We start from the raw sequence: 14,695 nt of genomic DNA on the forward strand, positions 1-14,695 counted from the left end.
ATAATAGATGTGTATATATAGATGTGTGTGTATATATATATATATATATATATATATATATATATACACATACACAAAGTATATTCCATATAACCATAAGGTGAATAAGAAGAAAGTTGTTAATTATATATATTAATTTAGGAGACAGGACATAAAAGATTTAATTCAGAGAATACAAAATCAGAAAAGGAGGTGAGTCAGTCACTGAAGAAACATGAAAGATAACAAATGGATATGTTGACTAAGAGCCACATTGATATCCATCAACTGTTAAAAGACCTAGAGGGAGACATCAAGGACACTGAGCAGACAGATTCTATAGAAAGGATTTATGGGATGGCCAAGAATTACAAAGGATAAAAATATGTGGATGGGATTGGTGCCATTGGTAGGAGAAGTACTTATGATGATGTGATCACTGATCCTTAAAAAAGGAATGAAGCATATGTCAGTGGACCACATGTTCTATTAGCACACTCTACAAACAGCAAAGACTTTTGCTCAAGATAAACTGGATTATTCTTAGACAACACCACCATCAACAATAGTAACTAGCACTTATACACTTATATAGTGCTTTAAGGTTTGCAAAGAACTTTTTTTTTTCTTTTTCTGAGTCTGGGGTTAAGTGACTTGCCCAGGGTCACACAGCTAGGAAGTGGTAAGGGTCTGAGACCATATTTGAACTCGGGTCCTCCTGAATTCAAGGCTGGTGCTCTATCCACTGCGCCACCTAGCTGCCCCCAGTTTGCAAAGAGCTTTACAAATATTATCTCATTTTATCTTTATAACAATCCTGGATGATACATGCTATTATTATTCTTATCTTACAGATGAATTAACTAAAGCTGAGAGGGCTTAAATGACATGCCCAGGGTCACAAAGCTATTATGTATTCAAGACCAGATTTGAAGTTGGGTTTTCCCGAGTCCAGATCCTGCCCTCTGTCTGCTGTCTCACCTAACTGCCTCCAAAACTCAAAAGCAAACTTTACTCTTTTCTTTAGTTCAATTGTTCCCCCTTGTGCCTGGCATCTTTCCCCCCTTCACCTTTTAGATTCCCATCCAACCTGTAAAGTCCAAATATATTGTCTCCTTCAGGAAGTCTTTCTCAATTCCCTATTAGAGCTCACCTAGTAATTTTTTCTTAATCTTTCTAATGAACTTAATTTGGTTCTCTTTGAAAATGAAGGATTAATAATAATTTATAATTGTATTGACTTTGTAATTGGTCTGTCTGTCTCAAATTGGTCCTCTCTAATCCATTCTCCACACAGCTGCCAAAGAGGTTTTCTAAGAACATTGCCTGACCAAGAAACTTCTATCTCTACATTATCACTAGGATCAATGAACCAATTAGCATTTAAGTACTTACAATAAACCAGATAAGAAATAGAAACAATTTTAGAAACTAGCTAGATTTGTGGGGTAAATAAAAGAGGAGTAAAGGTTTAGGCTAGAATTACAAGCTTTAGGGAAAAGATGATTATAGCCAATAATAGAAAGTTTGGAGGGGGCTGAGTTTTGGGAAAAATATAACAAGTTCCATTTTGGACATACTAAGTGTGACATTACTTTAGAATATAAAGTTTGAAATTTCCAATAGGCCGCTGATAATATGGGACTGGAGCTCAGGAGAGATTCTAGGATTGGATATCTATTACCTGAAAATTATATGAAATTGAAATTATAATTAAGATCAAGTGAGCTGATGGGAATCCCAAAGAAGAAAGGACAGAGACAAAAGAGAAGACAGTTGAGGTCAGAACCTTGAGAAAAATTCACAATTTGAGGGTCAAAAATTCACAATGAACATCAAAGGAATATTGTGGGAGAAAAACAGAATAGATTTCTGAAGAGTGAGACAGGGAGGTAAGGAATGATAGGAGATTGTGTTCTGATCACAGAAGCCGAAGACTTGTGAGTGAAACCATTTGAAACCCTTCCCAGTTTTCCCAGTCTTATCAGTTATGTCCCCCTTTATATACACTTTGGCATATTCAAAGTTGCTTTCCTGCTATTCTTCTTATATAAAACTCTACAAACTCACAGCAAACTCTCGACTTTCTTTCATGTCTGGATTTTATTCCCTCCTCCCTTTGCCTTTAGTTCTCTTTAAACCTCAGCTTAAGGGTCATCTATTACATGAAACCTTTTCTGATTCCCCCAGTGTCCAGTGCATTCCAGGAAAATCTCTGTGGGGGGAGAGAGGGTAGGAGGCACATAGGGAATAAAATGTGGCAGCAAAAATTTGCAAAGGACTCTGAGTCATCTAAGAATAATCATATGAATGTATATCCTTTGCAGGAGCAAGAAAAATGAGGGAAACATAATAAGGGGATACTTGAATGATTATCCTACATAGATGTCAATTCATGTCTTGTCCAGATTCTCTATTTTGTCTTGTGTTCAGTTCTAAATTTGACATTCTTCTTTTGAATTTTTTGGTTGGAAATTAGTGGGGCCTGAGGAAAATGTTTATTCACCATTCATTTGGTCCTGTAGAGACAATCTTATCAAAACTTTTCATCTTCTTCCTCTAGCATAGTGTTATGCTCACAGTCAATAGTTAATAAGTGCATAAAATTTATGAAATATCTACTGTCTTCAGAAGAAGTTCTGGATGCTGAAAAAGACACAGAATTGTTGTAATATAGACACTGAAGTGAATGAATGGATTATTCTGATAATATGTAGAGGATTCATCATATGAAAACTGGGAATCAAGTGATGATTGGTTTGGGGGTGGGTAATTACAGGACCTCTTGAAAGTCTTGTAAAAAAACAGAATTTAAATTAGTGGAGGGAGTAACTAAACAGATGACTCATGGATCTTATATATGAGAAACTCATCTCTGAGTTTTATGACTTGGAAGGTTTGACTCAATAAGTTTTTCCATGGAGTCTTCCCTGATCATATTAGCCCATACTTATTTTTGAACTCTTTATTGCTCTCTTTTAAATCTTATAACAGTGAGCTATGTTATCTATTAAACCATGAACTCCTAGAGCTCACAGAGCAAGAGAAAACAATGTAAATCCCTAACAAGGAGATTGGCATGTACATATTATTTCCTCCCTATCTACTCAAAGAGGGCAGGAAATGATATGGCGTATTTTCTATATTTCATAGCATCCAATTACATACATTGTAGGAACTCAACAATATTTCTTGAGAATAAATGAATGAATGCATAGATTGGTATTTGGATGGATGGATAGATGGATTTTCTTTTTCTGTTCTTAGTTTCCTTCAGAGAAAATTAATGAAAAAACTATGAAATGTTTAGAATGTAGTTCCTTTCATCCTGTGACCCATCCTGTGAAAAAGTTTCAGTTTGTTTTATTTTAGGCATGGTTTTCTGGGTTCTGGATTTCCATCACAAATTCAGGTTCCCTGATAGAAATTATTGGAGAATCTGAATGTATTATAAGGTTTGAGGTGGAGATAGGGAAGATTACTTATTTTTCACATTCTTTGTGTTTCTGTGTCTCTGTCTTCTGTCTGTCTGTCTCTCTCACATACATTCATATATACATACACACACATATCCAGAGGAGGAAAATTCCTCATAGAAATATTTTCCCTTACTTTTTATATCATAAAAAGAGAAACTATTCTGTTTCACAAAATTTTGCTATTCTTTCTATTAGAAGGTGAAATTTCTCTTATATATTTTGACCTATCTATAATATCCACACGTATCAAATAGTTTGATCAACATTTTGCTGGACATTATAAGGGCTAACAAAAGCACAGGTCCCTGACCTTAAGTTATAAACTAATTAAAGGGCAATAAAAGATACAATCTTCATTCTTTCACAAATTGAGAATCTTTGTTCACAATATTTCCTTTATCTGGAATGCAATTTTTATTCCTCTTTACCTTTTAAATTCCTACTCATCCTCTAGAGCCCAAACAAAATGTCACCTTTTCTATAAAGGCTTTATTCAAAGGTAACTTTTTCTTCCTTGGAGAGCTTTTGTTTTATACTTCTTGATGAACTTACTTCATATAATTAAGCACTTTAGTCATTTGTAAATATTTCAAGAATTTATGCCATTTAAACATTACATGTGCTGATCACAGTGTTAGTATACAAATGCAATGAATCTAATGTTTATTGAATTGAATTGTTGTGGAATTAATCTATACTGTTGGCTCAATTCTGGAAAACCTTCAAAGTCAGTCAAAGGAATTTTGACTGGATGTGACAGGAAATTGGGAGCCACAGAAGGTTTTTTTGGGTTGTTTGTTTTGTTTTGTTTTTGCAGGAGAGGGACTTGATAAAAGTGCTGCTTAAGAATAATCTGTCAAATTTAAATGGAATGGACTAAAGAAGAAAGGGCTGTAATAATTGTCACAGTTACTGTGCCACTCAATAAGACTAACCAGAAAGTCTGTTCTGGTTGTCTAAAATCATTGAAGTTAGTTGTCCTCTATAAATATGAGTTTCCTGGAGTTTTCCTGAAATGTGCGGATCAGAAATCTCTTGAGAGGATCCTAATCCTGCTATAAACTGTATGGTTATCTTCCTTATCTTCTGGCAAGGAGGCAGTGAGTTCACTTTCTGGCTCTGATACTTACAGGACACAGGGAGATGTAACTCAGGGAAGATCACTTCATATCTTTGTGCCTCAGTTTCTTCATTTAAAACAGGATTCAATAATACTTGTTCACTTCTCTAGGCATTTTATCCATAGATGGCTGCTCCTTTTCTGCAACAAAGAGTCAGGAACTAGCATTCTCCTTGTTCCCCAATATCACTACTAGACCCTCCCTCTCTTACTATGTCACTGTGTTCTTGTGATGAAAGTATTACGTAAAACTTTTACTGTGAAGGCAACTACATGGTATAGTAGATAGATTACTGAACTGGTAGTCAAGAATTCATGAATTCAAATCCAACCTCAAAAACTTAGCTAAATTACTTTGGGCAAGTCATTTAACTTATGTCTCAATTTCCTCAAATATAAAATGGGAATAATAATAGTACCTACCTCATAGGATTTTTGTGAGACTAAAATGACATAATATTTGTAAACTGTTTTGAATACCCTGAATTTCTATTTTTGACCAGATAGGTGGTTACAGCAGATAGAACACAGTGGATAGACAGGAGCAGGTGAGACTGTAGTCAAGAAGACATGAATTCAAATCTAGCCACAGACACTAATTAGATATGTGACTTTGGGAAAGTCATTTAAACTTGTTTCCCTCAGTTTTCTCATCTGTAAAATGAGCTAGATAAGGAAATGACAAACCACATCAGTATTTTTTGCCAAGAAAACCTCAAATGAGGTGACAGAATTGGCTATCACTGAATATTAACAATAACTATAAGGTACTTTATAAATGCTAGCTAGCATTTTATAAAAATGATCTGGTATTACTCTGCTGCTAGTAATACTATTGCTTCTGTTCATGTTGCTGCCATTGCTGTGGTAGGTGGTAGTAGCTTTGAAGTCTGAAAGCCTGTTCAAGCCCCATTTCTAGCACCTATCACTAGCTGTGTGATCCTGAACAAGTCACAGAACATCTCAGTGGTCTAGGAAACTCTCCAAGACTGTAAGAAGAGATGATACTTATCACAATTGGTAGAGGTAGTTTTCTTACCTGAGACTTCCCCATAGCAAGGAAATCATAGGTCTAATCCCTGTTCCCTACTCCTATCTTGTTATTATAATAGCTATGGAATATTATTCATGGAGACTATCTTTAAAGATAATTCATTGTCATTGTATGTAACATTTTTTAAGGTAAAGGATAGCTGGACACTTGTTTAGGATGTTGGGGAAGAGATTTCTGCTTTAAGATGGGGGTTTATTAAATATTATCCAAGGTCTGAGTTCTCATAGCTTTTTTTTCTTTTAATGTACATAGCATTTTATGTTTTCCAATTACATTTTCAATATTCATTTTTTATAAGAGCTTAAATTCCAAAATTTTTCTTTCCCTCTCTCTTCTCCCTCCTCCTCATGATGCTAAGTAATCTGACATAAGTTATACATATGCAATCATGTTAAACATATTTCCATAATATACATGCTGTGAAAAAAGAAACAGAACAAGTGGAGGAAAAACTATGAAAAACAGACAAACAAAAAACACAGAGAAATTGAAAATAGTATCCCATAATCTTTATTCAAATTCTATCAGTTTGTCCTTTGGATATAGATAGTATTTACCGTCTTGAGTCTTTTGGAATTTCTTGTGATCCCATAGTTTTATGAGATTTTGTGAAATAGGTCGATAATAATATTAAAATAGACAAAAAGTAATATAATAGAAAAGACACAGGATTTGGAGTGCAAAGATGTGGGTTAAAATTCTGGCTCTGCCACTTACTTTCTTATATGAACTTGGACCAATTACTTAATTATTTTCCCCTTCAGTTTTCTAAAAAATGAGACGTTTAGTTTTGATGGTCTCCAGGCTACTCCAAACTCTGAATTCTATAGTTATATGAAAAGTATCCTTTTACTTTTATGATCTCCCTCTTTTCTTGCCTTGGTTTAGGGCCCCTGAACAATTCTTCCTTGGCTCTTATTGAGGAGCTGTGGTCCAGTGAACTAAGGATGAGTTGGGCACCAAAGTTAGGGCATGTGACCTGGTGGCTCTTCTCATGAAATCTTGATGATTTGGTAAATGTAACTGTTCCCATTTGTACTCCTTTGTCTTCAAATCATCGTTTACCACTTGTCCCCAAAACAGGAATGAATTAGGGAGAAAATTTGGACACATCCATTCACCAGTAATTTCAGGGAGTACAATGGGCAGAAATCCTAATATTCTAAATTGATAGAACATTAGAGATACAAAATCTGTTTGGTGGGATGAAGTTCTGGTGAGTTCCTCTCTTACTCTTGAGATTGAAACAACATACTTGCTGAATGTATAAATAAAATGAGGCATAATAACATCCAGAATTCCACCTACTTTGCCACCAAGTTGCTTCTCTAGTGTCTTAGTTTCCAGGATGATCCATAGTCTTTTTCCAAGTACGGGTTCCAGATGGAGATGAAGGCTGATCACTAAGATCATTACCATCTTACATCCCCAAATGAGTCACAAAACTCACATCCACCATGCATCCTCCTACCAGCTTTGGAACAACAACTTCAAGAATGACTGTGTCTTTAATTTTCCTAGTTCTAATAATACATGCTCTGCTCCAGTGTCAGTGGGTCTGTCACCTGCACTCTAATTAAATCTGCCACAGCCCCGTCAGGGTGGTGATGTAACTGATGGCTGTGCCCTCTTATTGCTCTACTGAAGAGTTGGCTATCTATCATAGTCTGGCTGCCATGACTAAGGGTTACCATTTTGGCACTTCCTTTTCTTTCCTCTTCCATTTTTCTCCGGCTTGCTATTCTTTCTCTATTTGGCTTCCAGGACATGAACTCCTATTGTTGAGTTCTGCTTTATTCACAACTCTCGATTTTCCCATTGTCTCCTTTCCTTTTTGATTGTTCCTTTGTCAACTGTTCCTCTCTGCTTTCTCCCTCCAGGACTGGAGGTTTTGTTATTTTACATTCTATAGACTGGGCCCCGGCATTTGGAGCAGAAGTAAATTGCTTTCATAACATTCTTTGTGAGTTCATTGTGGTGGTTTGGGAGGAGGGAGGTGTTTCTGCAACTTATTGTGCATATAAATCCCTGGCATGTACTCTAGCCTATCAGGATTGTGTGTGGTATGGCTTGCAGGCTCAACAGTAATGTGTTCTTTCTTTTTGCTATCCCATGTGGCAAATGCATCCCCCTGCTACATTTGTGAACAGGATAGCAACATCTTCAGCAAGTAGCTGACAGATGGATAGTCCTTTTCAACACTATCAGATGTGTGCACATAGCAGAGGAAATGCCTAACACATTTTGGGAAGCAGAAGTAATATAGGGCAGTGCTCTTCATAGAGTAAGTGATTAATAAATGTTTACTGACTAAATAAATGTTTGAAGGGATGAGTCTTCACCTTATTGTCCAGAAGTCTGGGATTTAAAGGTCTAAATTTATTATGATGTAGTTGTATGACCTTAGACAAATCATGCCATCTCTGATAATCTGTTTTATCATCTGTAAAATGAAGAGATTACATTAAGTGATTTCTAATGCTTAGAAGATCTTGGAGTTCTTGCCTGTGCTTTGTAAATATAAGCATCATTACTTTATCAGTGAATATTTTATTTTTTTCTATCAATGAGTACTGAGAGTATTCCAAAGCAAAAATCAGAATAAGCCACTTGTCTAGATGATCCCTCAGGTTCTTCCTAGCTCTAATATTCCACATTCTACATTCCAATATTCCTTCCAACGCAAATTTTAGTGTTTTAAGATCACATACATCTTTAATATACAATCTTCTGTATTTCAAGATCTCACTTAGCTCTGAGAGATTCACAGTATAGAAAGCTGGGATTTTTCTATGACCTCCACAAGAACATAAGTTCCAAGCTAATATCATGGAGATGAGCCACCAGCTGTTGAGGAAAGCTATGAAAAGTCCTTAAAGACTAACATCCATCTATCTGCTACCAGAAAACGTCACCCAGTTCATTGCTTAAAAATAAATCAATGAGCAGTTAATTACCGAGTACCTAATGTTTAAAGGCAGATGGTGCAATGGATAGAATGTTGGGTCTGGAGTCAGGAAGACTTATCTTCATGAGTTCAAATCTGACATCAGATTTACTTAAGTGACCCTGGACAGCTCACTTAATTCAGCTTGCCTCAGTTTCCTCATCTATAAAATGAGCTAGAGAAGGAAATGACAAACTGCTCCAGTAGCTTTGCCAAGACCTCAAATGGGATCAGGATGCATCAGACACAGCAGAAATGACTGAACAATAAGTACAACACAAAATAGTGAAGATACAATGGGAGTTAAAAGAAAAGCATAAGACAGGATCCATGCCCTCAAATTGGAAGACAAGATTTCAACATAATGATAAACAGAATACAAGGCAGTACAACTAGGTGTTAAAATATGTGGTGTTAACTTTATGTGTTCTAAGAGCTCAGAAAAGGGAAGATTATGATCTAGAGCTGCAAAGAACTTTACAGGGTACCAGCTACTCCAACTCACAGTAGAAGTTAAATATAGTTAGCACAATATGGTAGAATGGAAAGAAACAGGGAATTTGGACACAGATTGGAATGCTGGCTCTGCCGCTAACATACTCTTGATCATCTGTGTGACTTCTTTTTTATAAAAAAGGTTTTTGTTTTCAAAATATATGCATAGATAGTTTTAAACATTCACCCTTTCAAAACCTTGTGTTCCAATTTTTTTTCTCCCTCCCTTCCCCTTACCTCTTTTTCTAGAAGGAAAGTAATCCAATATATATTAAATATGTGCAATTCTTCTATAAATATTTCTACAATTATCATGCTGCATGAGAAAAATCAGATCAAAAATGGATACAGGCAAACAACACAACAACTAGGTTGTGATCCACACTCAATCTCCACAATCTTCTCTCTGGATGCAGATGGCACTCTCTATCACAATTGGAACTGGCCTGAATTATCTCACTGTTGAAAAAAGCCACATCCATCATTGTTGTACAATGATCTCTTGGTTCTTCTCACTTTACTTAACATCACTTAATTGTGTGACTTCTAAGGCAAATAACGCAACATTTCCAGGCTTTGGATTCTTCATATGTACTAGAGAATTAGATCATTAATTAGGGAATTGTTCTTCATGAAATCTAAAGGCCACTAACCCTAACTCTAAATCTCTGATTTAACTATTAAAAAAATAAAAGGACTTCTGTGATGTTCAGCAAAACCAACAGTAAAATTTTTATTCCTGAAAGATTCTTTGGTCCTCACAAGCTGAAAAGAGAGATGAAAAGATCTCCGATTTTTATTTTTGTTGTTATTGTGTGTCTGTCATTTTTGAAGAGGACCAACAACATCACTAGTGATGTCTTGACGTACATATTCAATTTAAGTGAGATGTATTTGCACAAAGGTGTCAGCCTTACCCTCTCTTCTTGTGTCATTGAAGTCTAGTAACAAGTAGTATGACAACTAGATGACTAGTGATGGCTCAGGATAATCAATGACCTTGGTGTCTAATATCTCACCAAGCTCTAATTCTCATTGGCACTCTGCTTCAATCACTGTAATGGACTTTTGAACAAATTTGAAAATCTTCACATATTTGGGGTAGTCATCCTGCAGCAATAGGTTAGTGAGCTATTGTTTACCCTTAATCTGTTTATCAAGATGGTTTCTTGATAGTGTATGTGGCTGCTGCATTGCTACAGTTCTTGGAAATACAGATGAGAGTTGAGTACTAGATGTATAGTTATAGTGGATGAATAGCACTGAAAAGGGCTCAGTAAGCCCTCACACTAGAGATTGTAGTCCTTTCGAAGATCCCACAAACTTTCCTTACCACAATTTTATATATTACAGTGGAAAAATACTGGCCTGGGAGTCAGAAGTATTGAATTCTAGATAATTCCAGATGAAGAAATTAAAGTCATTTCTATTCACATGAAAAAATGCTCTAAATCACTAATGATTAAAGAAATGCAAATTAAGATAACTCTGAAGAGGCCAAGATGACAGAAAAGATAATGATAAATGTTGGAGGGAATGTGGGAAAACTAGGACATTAATACATTGTTTGTGGAATAGTGAACTGATCCAAGAATTCTGGAGAGCAATTTGGAACTAGGTCTGTATTCCAAAGAGATCATTAAAAAGGGAAAAGAACTCATATGTGCAAAAATGTTTGTAGTAGCCCTTTTAATAGTGGCAAGGAACTGGAAACTGAGTGGATGCCCATCAGTGGGAGAAATAGCTGAATAAATTATGGTATCTGAATATAATGAAATATTATTGTTCTCTAAGAAATGAACAGTGGGATAATTTCAGACAGGTCTGGAGAGACTTATATGAACTGATGCTATGTGAATTGAGTAGAACCAAGAGAATATTGTACAACAAGATTTTGTGATGATCAACTGTGTTGGACTTGACTCTTTTCAACACTGAAGTGGAATTAGGACAACTCCAATGGACTTGAGATGGAGAGAGTCATCTGTATCCAGAGAGAGGAATATGGGAACTGAATATAGATCACAACATAGTTTTTTTTTCAACTTTGTTGTTTTTATTATTTGCTTGCTTGTTTTTTTTCCTTTCTCATTTTTCCCTTTTTGATCTGATTTTTCTTGTGCAGTATGATAATTGTGGAAATTTGTTTAGAAGAACTGCACATATTTAACCTATACTGGATTGCTTACTGATAAGGGATGGGGATGGGGGGAGAGAGAGGGAGAAAAATTTGGAACACGATTTTGTACGGGGGAATGTTGAAAACTATCTTTGCATATGTTATAAAAAATAAATTAAATTTAATTAATAAAAGAAGTTGAGTTCTAAACCTGGACCTGATTGTATGATTTGGGGACAACATTAATGCTTAGGTCTCAGTTTCTTCATCTGTTAGATGAGTAGGTTTTCCTAAAAGTGCCTAAAGTCTTTTCCAGTTCTTAAAAGGTACAAGCTAAGGCAAGCAGGCTCCATTTTTTGGTAAATGAGATTTCCCAGAAATATTTTCTTGACTTCCATCAATGTGTACTTAAACCTTGGGGAGCTCTCCAAACAAACTGACTGGCTTTCTCCTGGTGACACGAAACATTAGTTAAGTGCACACATTTCCCTTACCCCCAGTTCGTTGCTCAGCAGGGGCAGCTGCACTATTAGTGGCCCAGATGGTGTTAGTTTCAGATCACTTATCTGTAAAGGATGCACCAGACCTGATGAGAGCCTGACAAAAGGTACCAGCTTTCCTCTCAGTGGGATGAGCCCATTTGGAAGCCAGAGTAGGGGATCAGGATCCTTAGTGTTAATGGGCTCTAGGCAAATGTCACCTAACTCCAGCTGCATAAACAGTGTGTCTCATGTGCACAAAAAAGTTTTCTGGTATCTTCTCTTTGGTTCTTAATAACTTCTAACCAGATTCTTTGTACTTATTGTAACTTTCCTTCAAGCAAAATTATACAAGCAACATCTTCTGTTCTCTGATGGGAAAGCCTCAGGGAATTTGTAAACAAATTCCCTCAGTCAACAAGCCTTTATTAACTACTTATGTTCTAGGAATGTAGTTGTCATACAAAGAAAAGCAACAAAAAAGATTGTTAAATTGCAAGTCCTTCCTTATAGGTACTGTCTATTGCCTATTTTTGTATCTCTAGTGCTTAACACCGTGCCTATCATATACTTGGTGTTTAATAAATGTTTATTGATTCCTGCCTTCAAGAAGCTCACATTCTATTGTTAAAAAAAGAGTTAAAGAAATATATACATGCAAGATTATGTTCAGAATAGATGGAAGGTAATCTCAGAGGCAAGGCACTTGGTATATACATCAGAGTGGAAAAGAGAGAAGGGGAGATAATGTTCAGAAAAGTCCCTATGCAGAAGTTGGTATTTCGTATGATTCTTGAAGGAAGTCAGGGAAGCTAAAATTTAGATGTAAAGAGGAAGAGCATTCCACATTCTTGGAATGGCCTCTTATTAAGTGTATGTTCTGGACAGAGAATTATAGGAGACAAGGGCAGACACAATGCTTAACTCAAACATAGGCCTTCTCTTCAGTCCAGTAGCTTGCAGTCTAGTAGAGGAATATAAGGTCACAGGAATCCTGGGAATCAGAGACAGAATCTCCAGAAAACTCCAGTTTCCTGATTCCTAACTCAGTCATAATATTCTCCTCTCTACAATATTCAGTTTAATAAACCTGGTAGAATGTGAATAGATCTTAAAAAGGCCATCAAAATTCAACAAACAAAAAGGATATTTAGGCTTCAAAAAGCAATAGAAGCATTGGTAGACAGTGTCCTCAAGGCTGTGATTGGACTATTCCCATTTGACAAGAAAAATGAATGAAATGGAAGTGTACAATTTAAGATGGGAAATAGAGCTGTGATTAAGGTGAGGCAACTACTATAAGTTTTCCATCAGGGTACCAAATTTTAAATGTGCTGAATTTTAAGAATTCCTGGCATTATCTTTTCCTGCAATAGGAACAAAAGAAGCACCTAGTTAGTGAGATTAATTCGCTAGAATAGAAAGGAACCAGATGGCAGGCTGGGGTGAGAATCTCCTCCCCATCTTACCCTCTGCCCCAATGTTATTCTGAGGTTTCTGTCTTCTTTTTCTCAATTGAGCATATTTGTCCCTAAGTAGTTTGTGATAGGAAGGAAGGGAGGAAGGAAGGAAGGAAGGAAGGAAGGAAGGAAGGAAGGAAGGAAGGAAGGAAGGAAGGAAGAAGGGAGGAAGGAAAGAAGGAAGAAGGAAGGAAGGATAGAAGGAAGGAAGGAAAGAAGGAAAGAAGGAAGGAAGGAAAGAAGGAAAGAAGGAAGGAAGGAAGGAAAGGAGGAAAGAAGGAAGGAAGGAAGGAAGAAAGGAAGGAAGGGAAAAAATTCCTAGTCATGCCTCTGACTATAAAGCTAAGGTGGCAGAGTCTAACTATATGATTTCTTAAAGGAAAGAAACCTTGTTTTCCTGATGCCTTGGAGTCTTTATTGGAAAAATAGCACACATATGCATTAACCCACCCACTCCTCAAATCCTCAACCCCTGTGGCAGCTGCTGAAATTCATTTAATACTTTTAGTTTTCTGAAGTACAAAGGAATGAAATATCAACATTTCAGGAAAAAATTCTCAAACTAAACTAAATAAAAAAAAAAACAAAACCAAAAACAAATAAATTAAATTAAAACCAAAATAGTAAAACCCCCAGATGGTTAAGAATTGTCAACCAATGATAGACTAAATGAGGCTTCTTGATAAACATTTTGCTTTTAGAGACTACATATATTAGGGATAAAGCTTATATTAGAGATGCCCGAATAAAATTGTCCTTTGTATGGACAAAGATTCAATCAGAAAGAAAGCCAAAGGAAGAGAAACATAATCACTTACAAAAACTGGAAATCAAGCAGCATGGAACAAGTAGGAGGTGCTGTGACATTTCCTACCTTCATATTCTTGATCCACAGTTCTTTATATATTTCTTGTAATTCAAAAAGCTTGTTAAATTGAATTGAGTTCATTTTCCACACTAGCAAAAAGGAGTGAAAGGGGACAGAGGATTTGGGAAGAAGTCAGGGCTGTTGTAGTCTCATGGACATAATGCAGGACATTTCTCAGCTGTTGAAATCAGTTCACTCTAGTTACAATTTTATTTTAACCAGCTGGACCATCCTTCTTCAAATTTATAACAAAGTATATCAAGGATCTCAGGATCAAATGTACCAAGCTAGACTCAAGATTTCTTAATAAATCTCTGTAGGTGTACCTTCCATCCCTCTACCATATCTACCCTTTGATCCTTCCCTATTCCCCATTCCCAAATTCCATCACTCCCTTTCCATCTGCCCATCAGAAAGTTGCTGTATAAATATTGACAACCGCAAGACTTTCTGAAAGCCTCTTTTGACTGGCTGAGTTCAGATAAATGTAGAAATATGGCAAAAACACCACTTCTCAATTTGTTCCAAATCATATCCAAGAGAGACAATATATTCTGGGGTTTTAGGAGAAGCATTTAAAAGGGGGTTCTCTGGTTTAGGAGAAGCTTTTCACTATGGTCTCCTCTCCCAAATAATTGAAAATAGAGGTTTCTTCCATAACTAGGAAAAATGAGATGAGAGGGAAGATGAGGCAA

General features: G+C 36.2%; 1 protein-coding gene across 2 annotated transcripts in view; it reads right to left on the reverse strand.

Annotated features, from left to right (window-relative positions):
* Positions 1-14,695, reverse strand: part of ZMAT4 (zinc finger matrin-type 4) — a 756,392-nt gene that overhangs the window by 107,541 nt on the left and 634,156 nt on the right. The window lies entirely within an intron of this gene.

This window comes from Sminthopsis crassicaudata, chromosome 2, assembly GCF_048593235.1.
Source record: "Sminthopsis crassicaudata isolate SCR6 chromosome 2, ASM4859323v1, whole genome shotgun sequence".
Classification (NCBI taxonomy): Eukaryota; Metazoa; Chordata; class Mammalia; order Dasyuromorphia; family Dasyuridae; genus Sminthopsis; species Sminthopsis crassicaudata.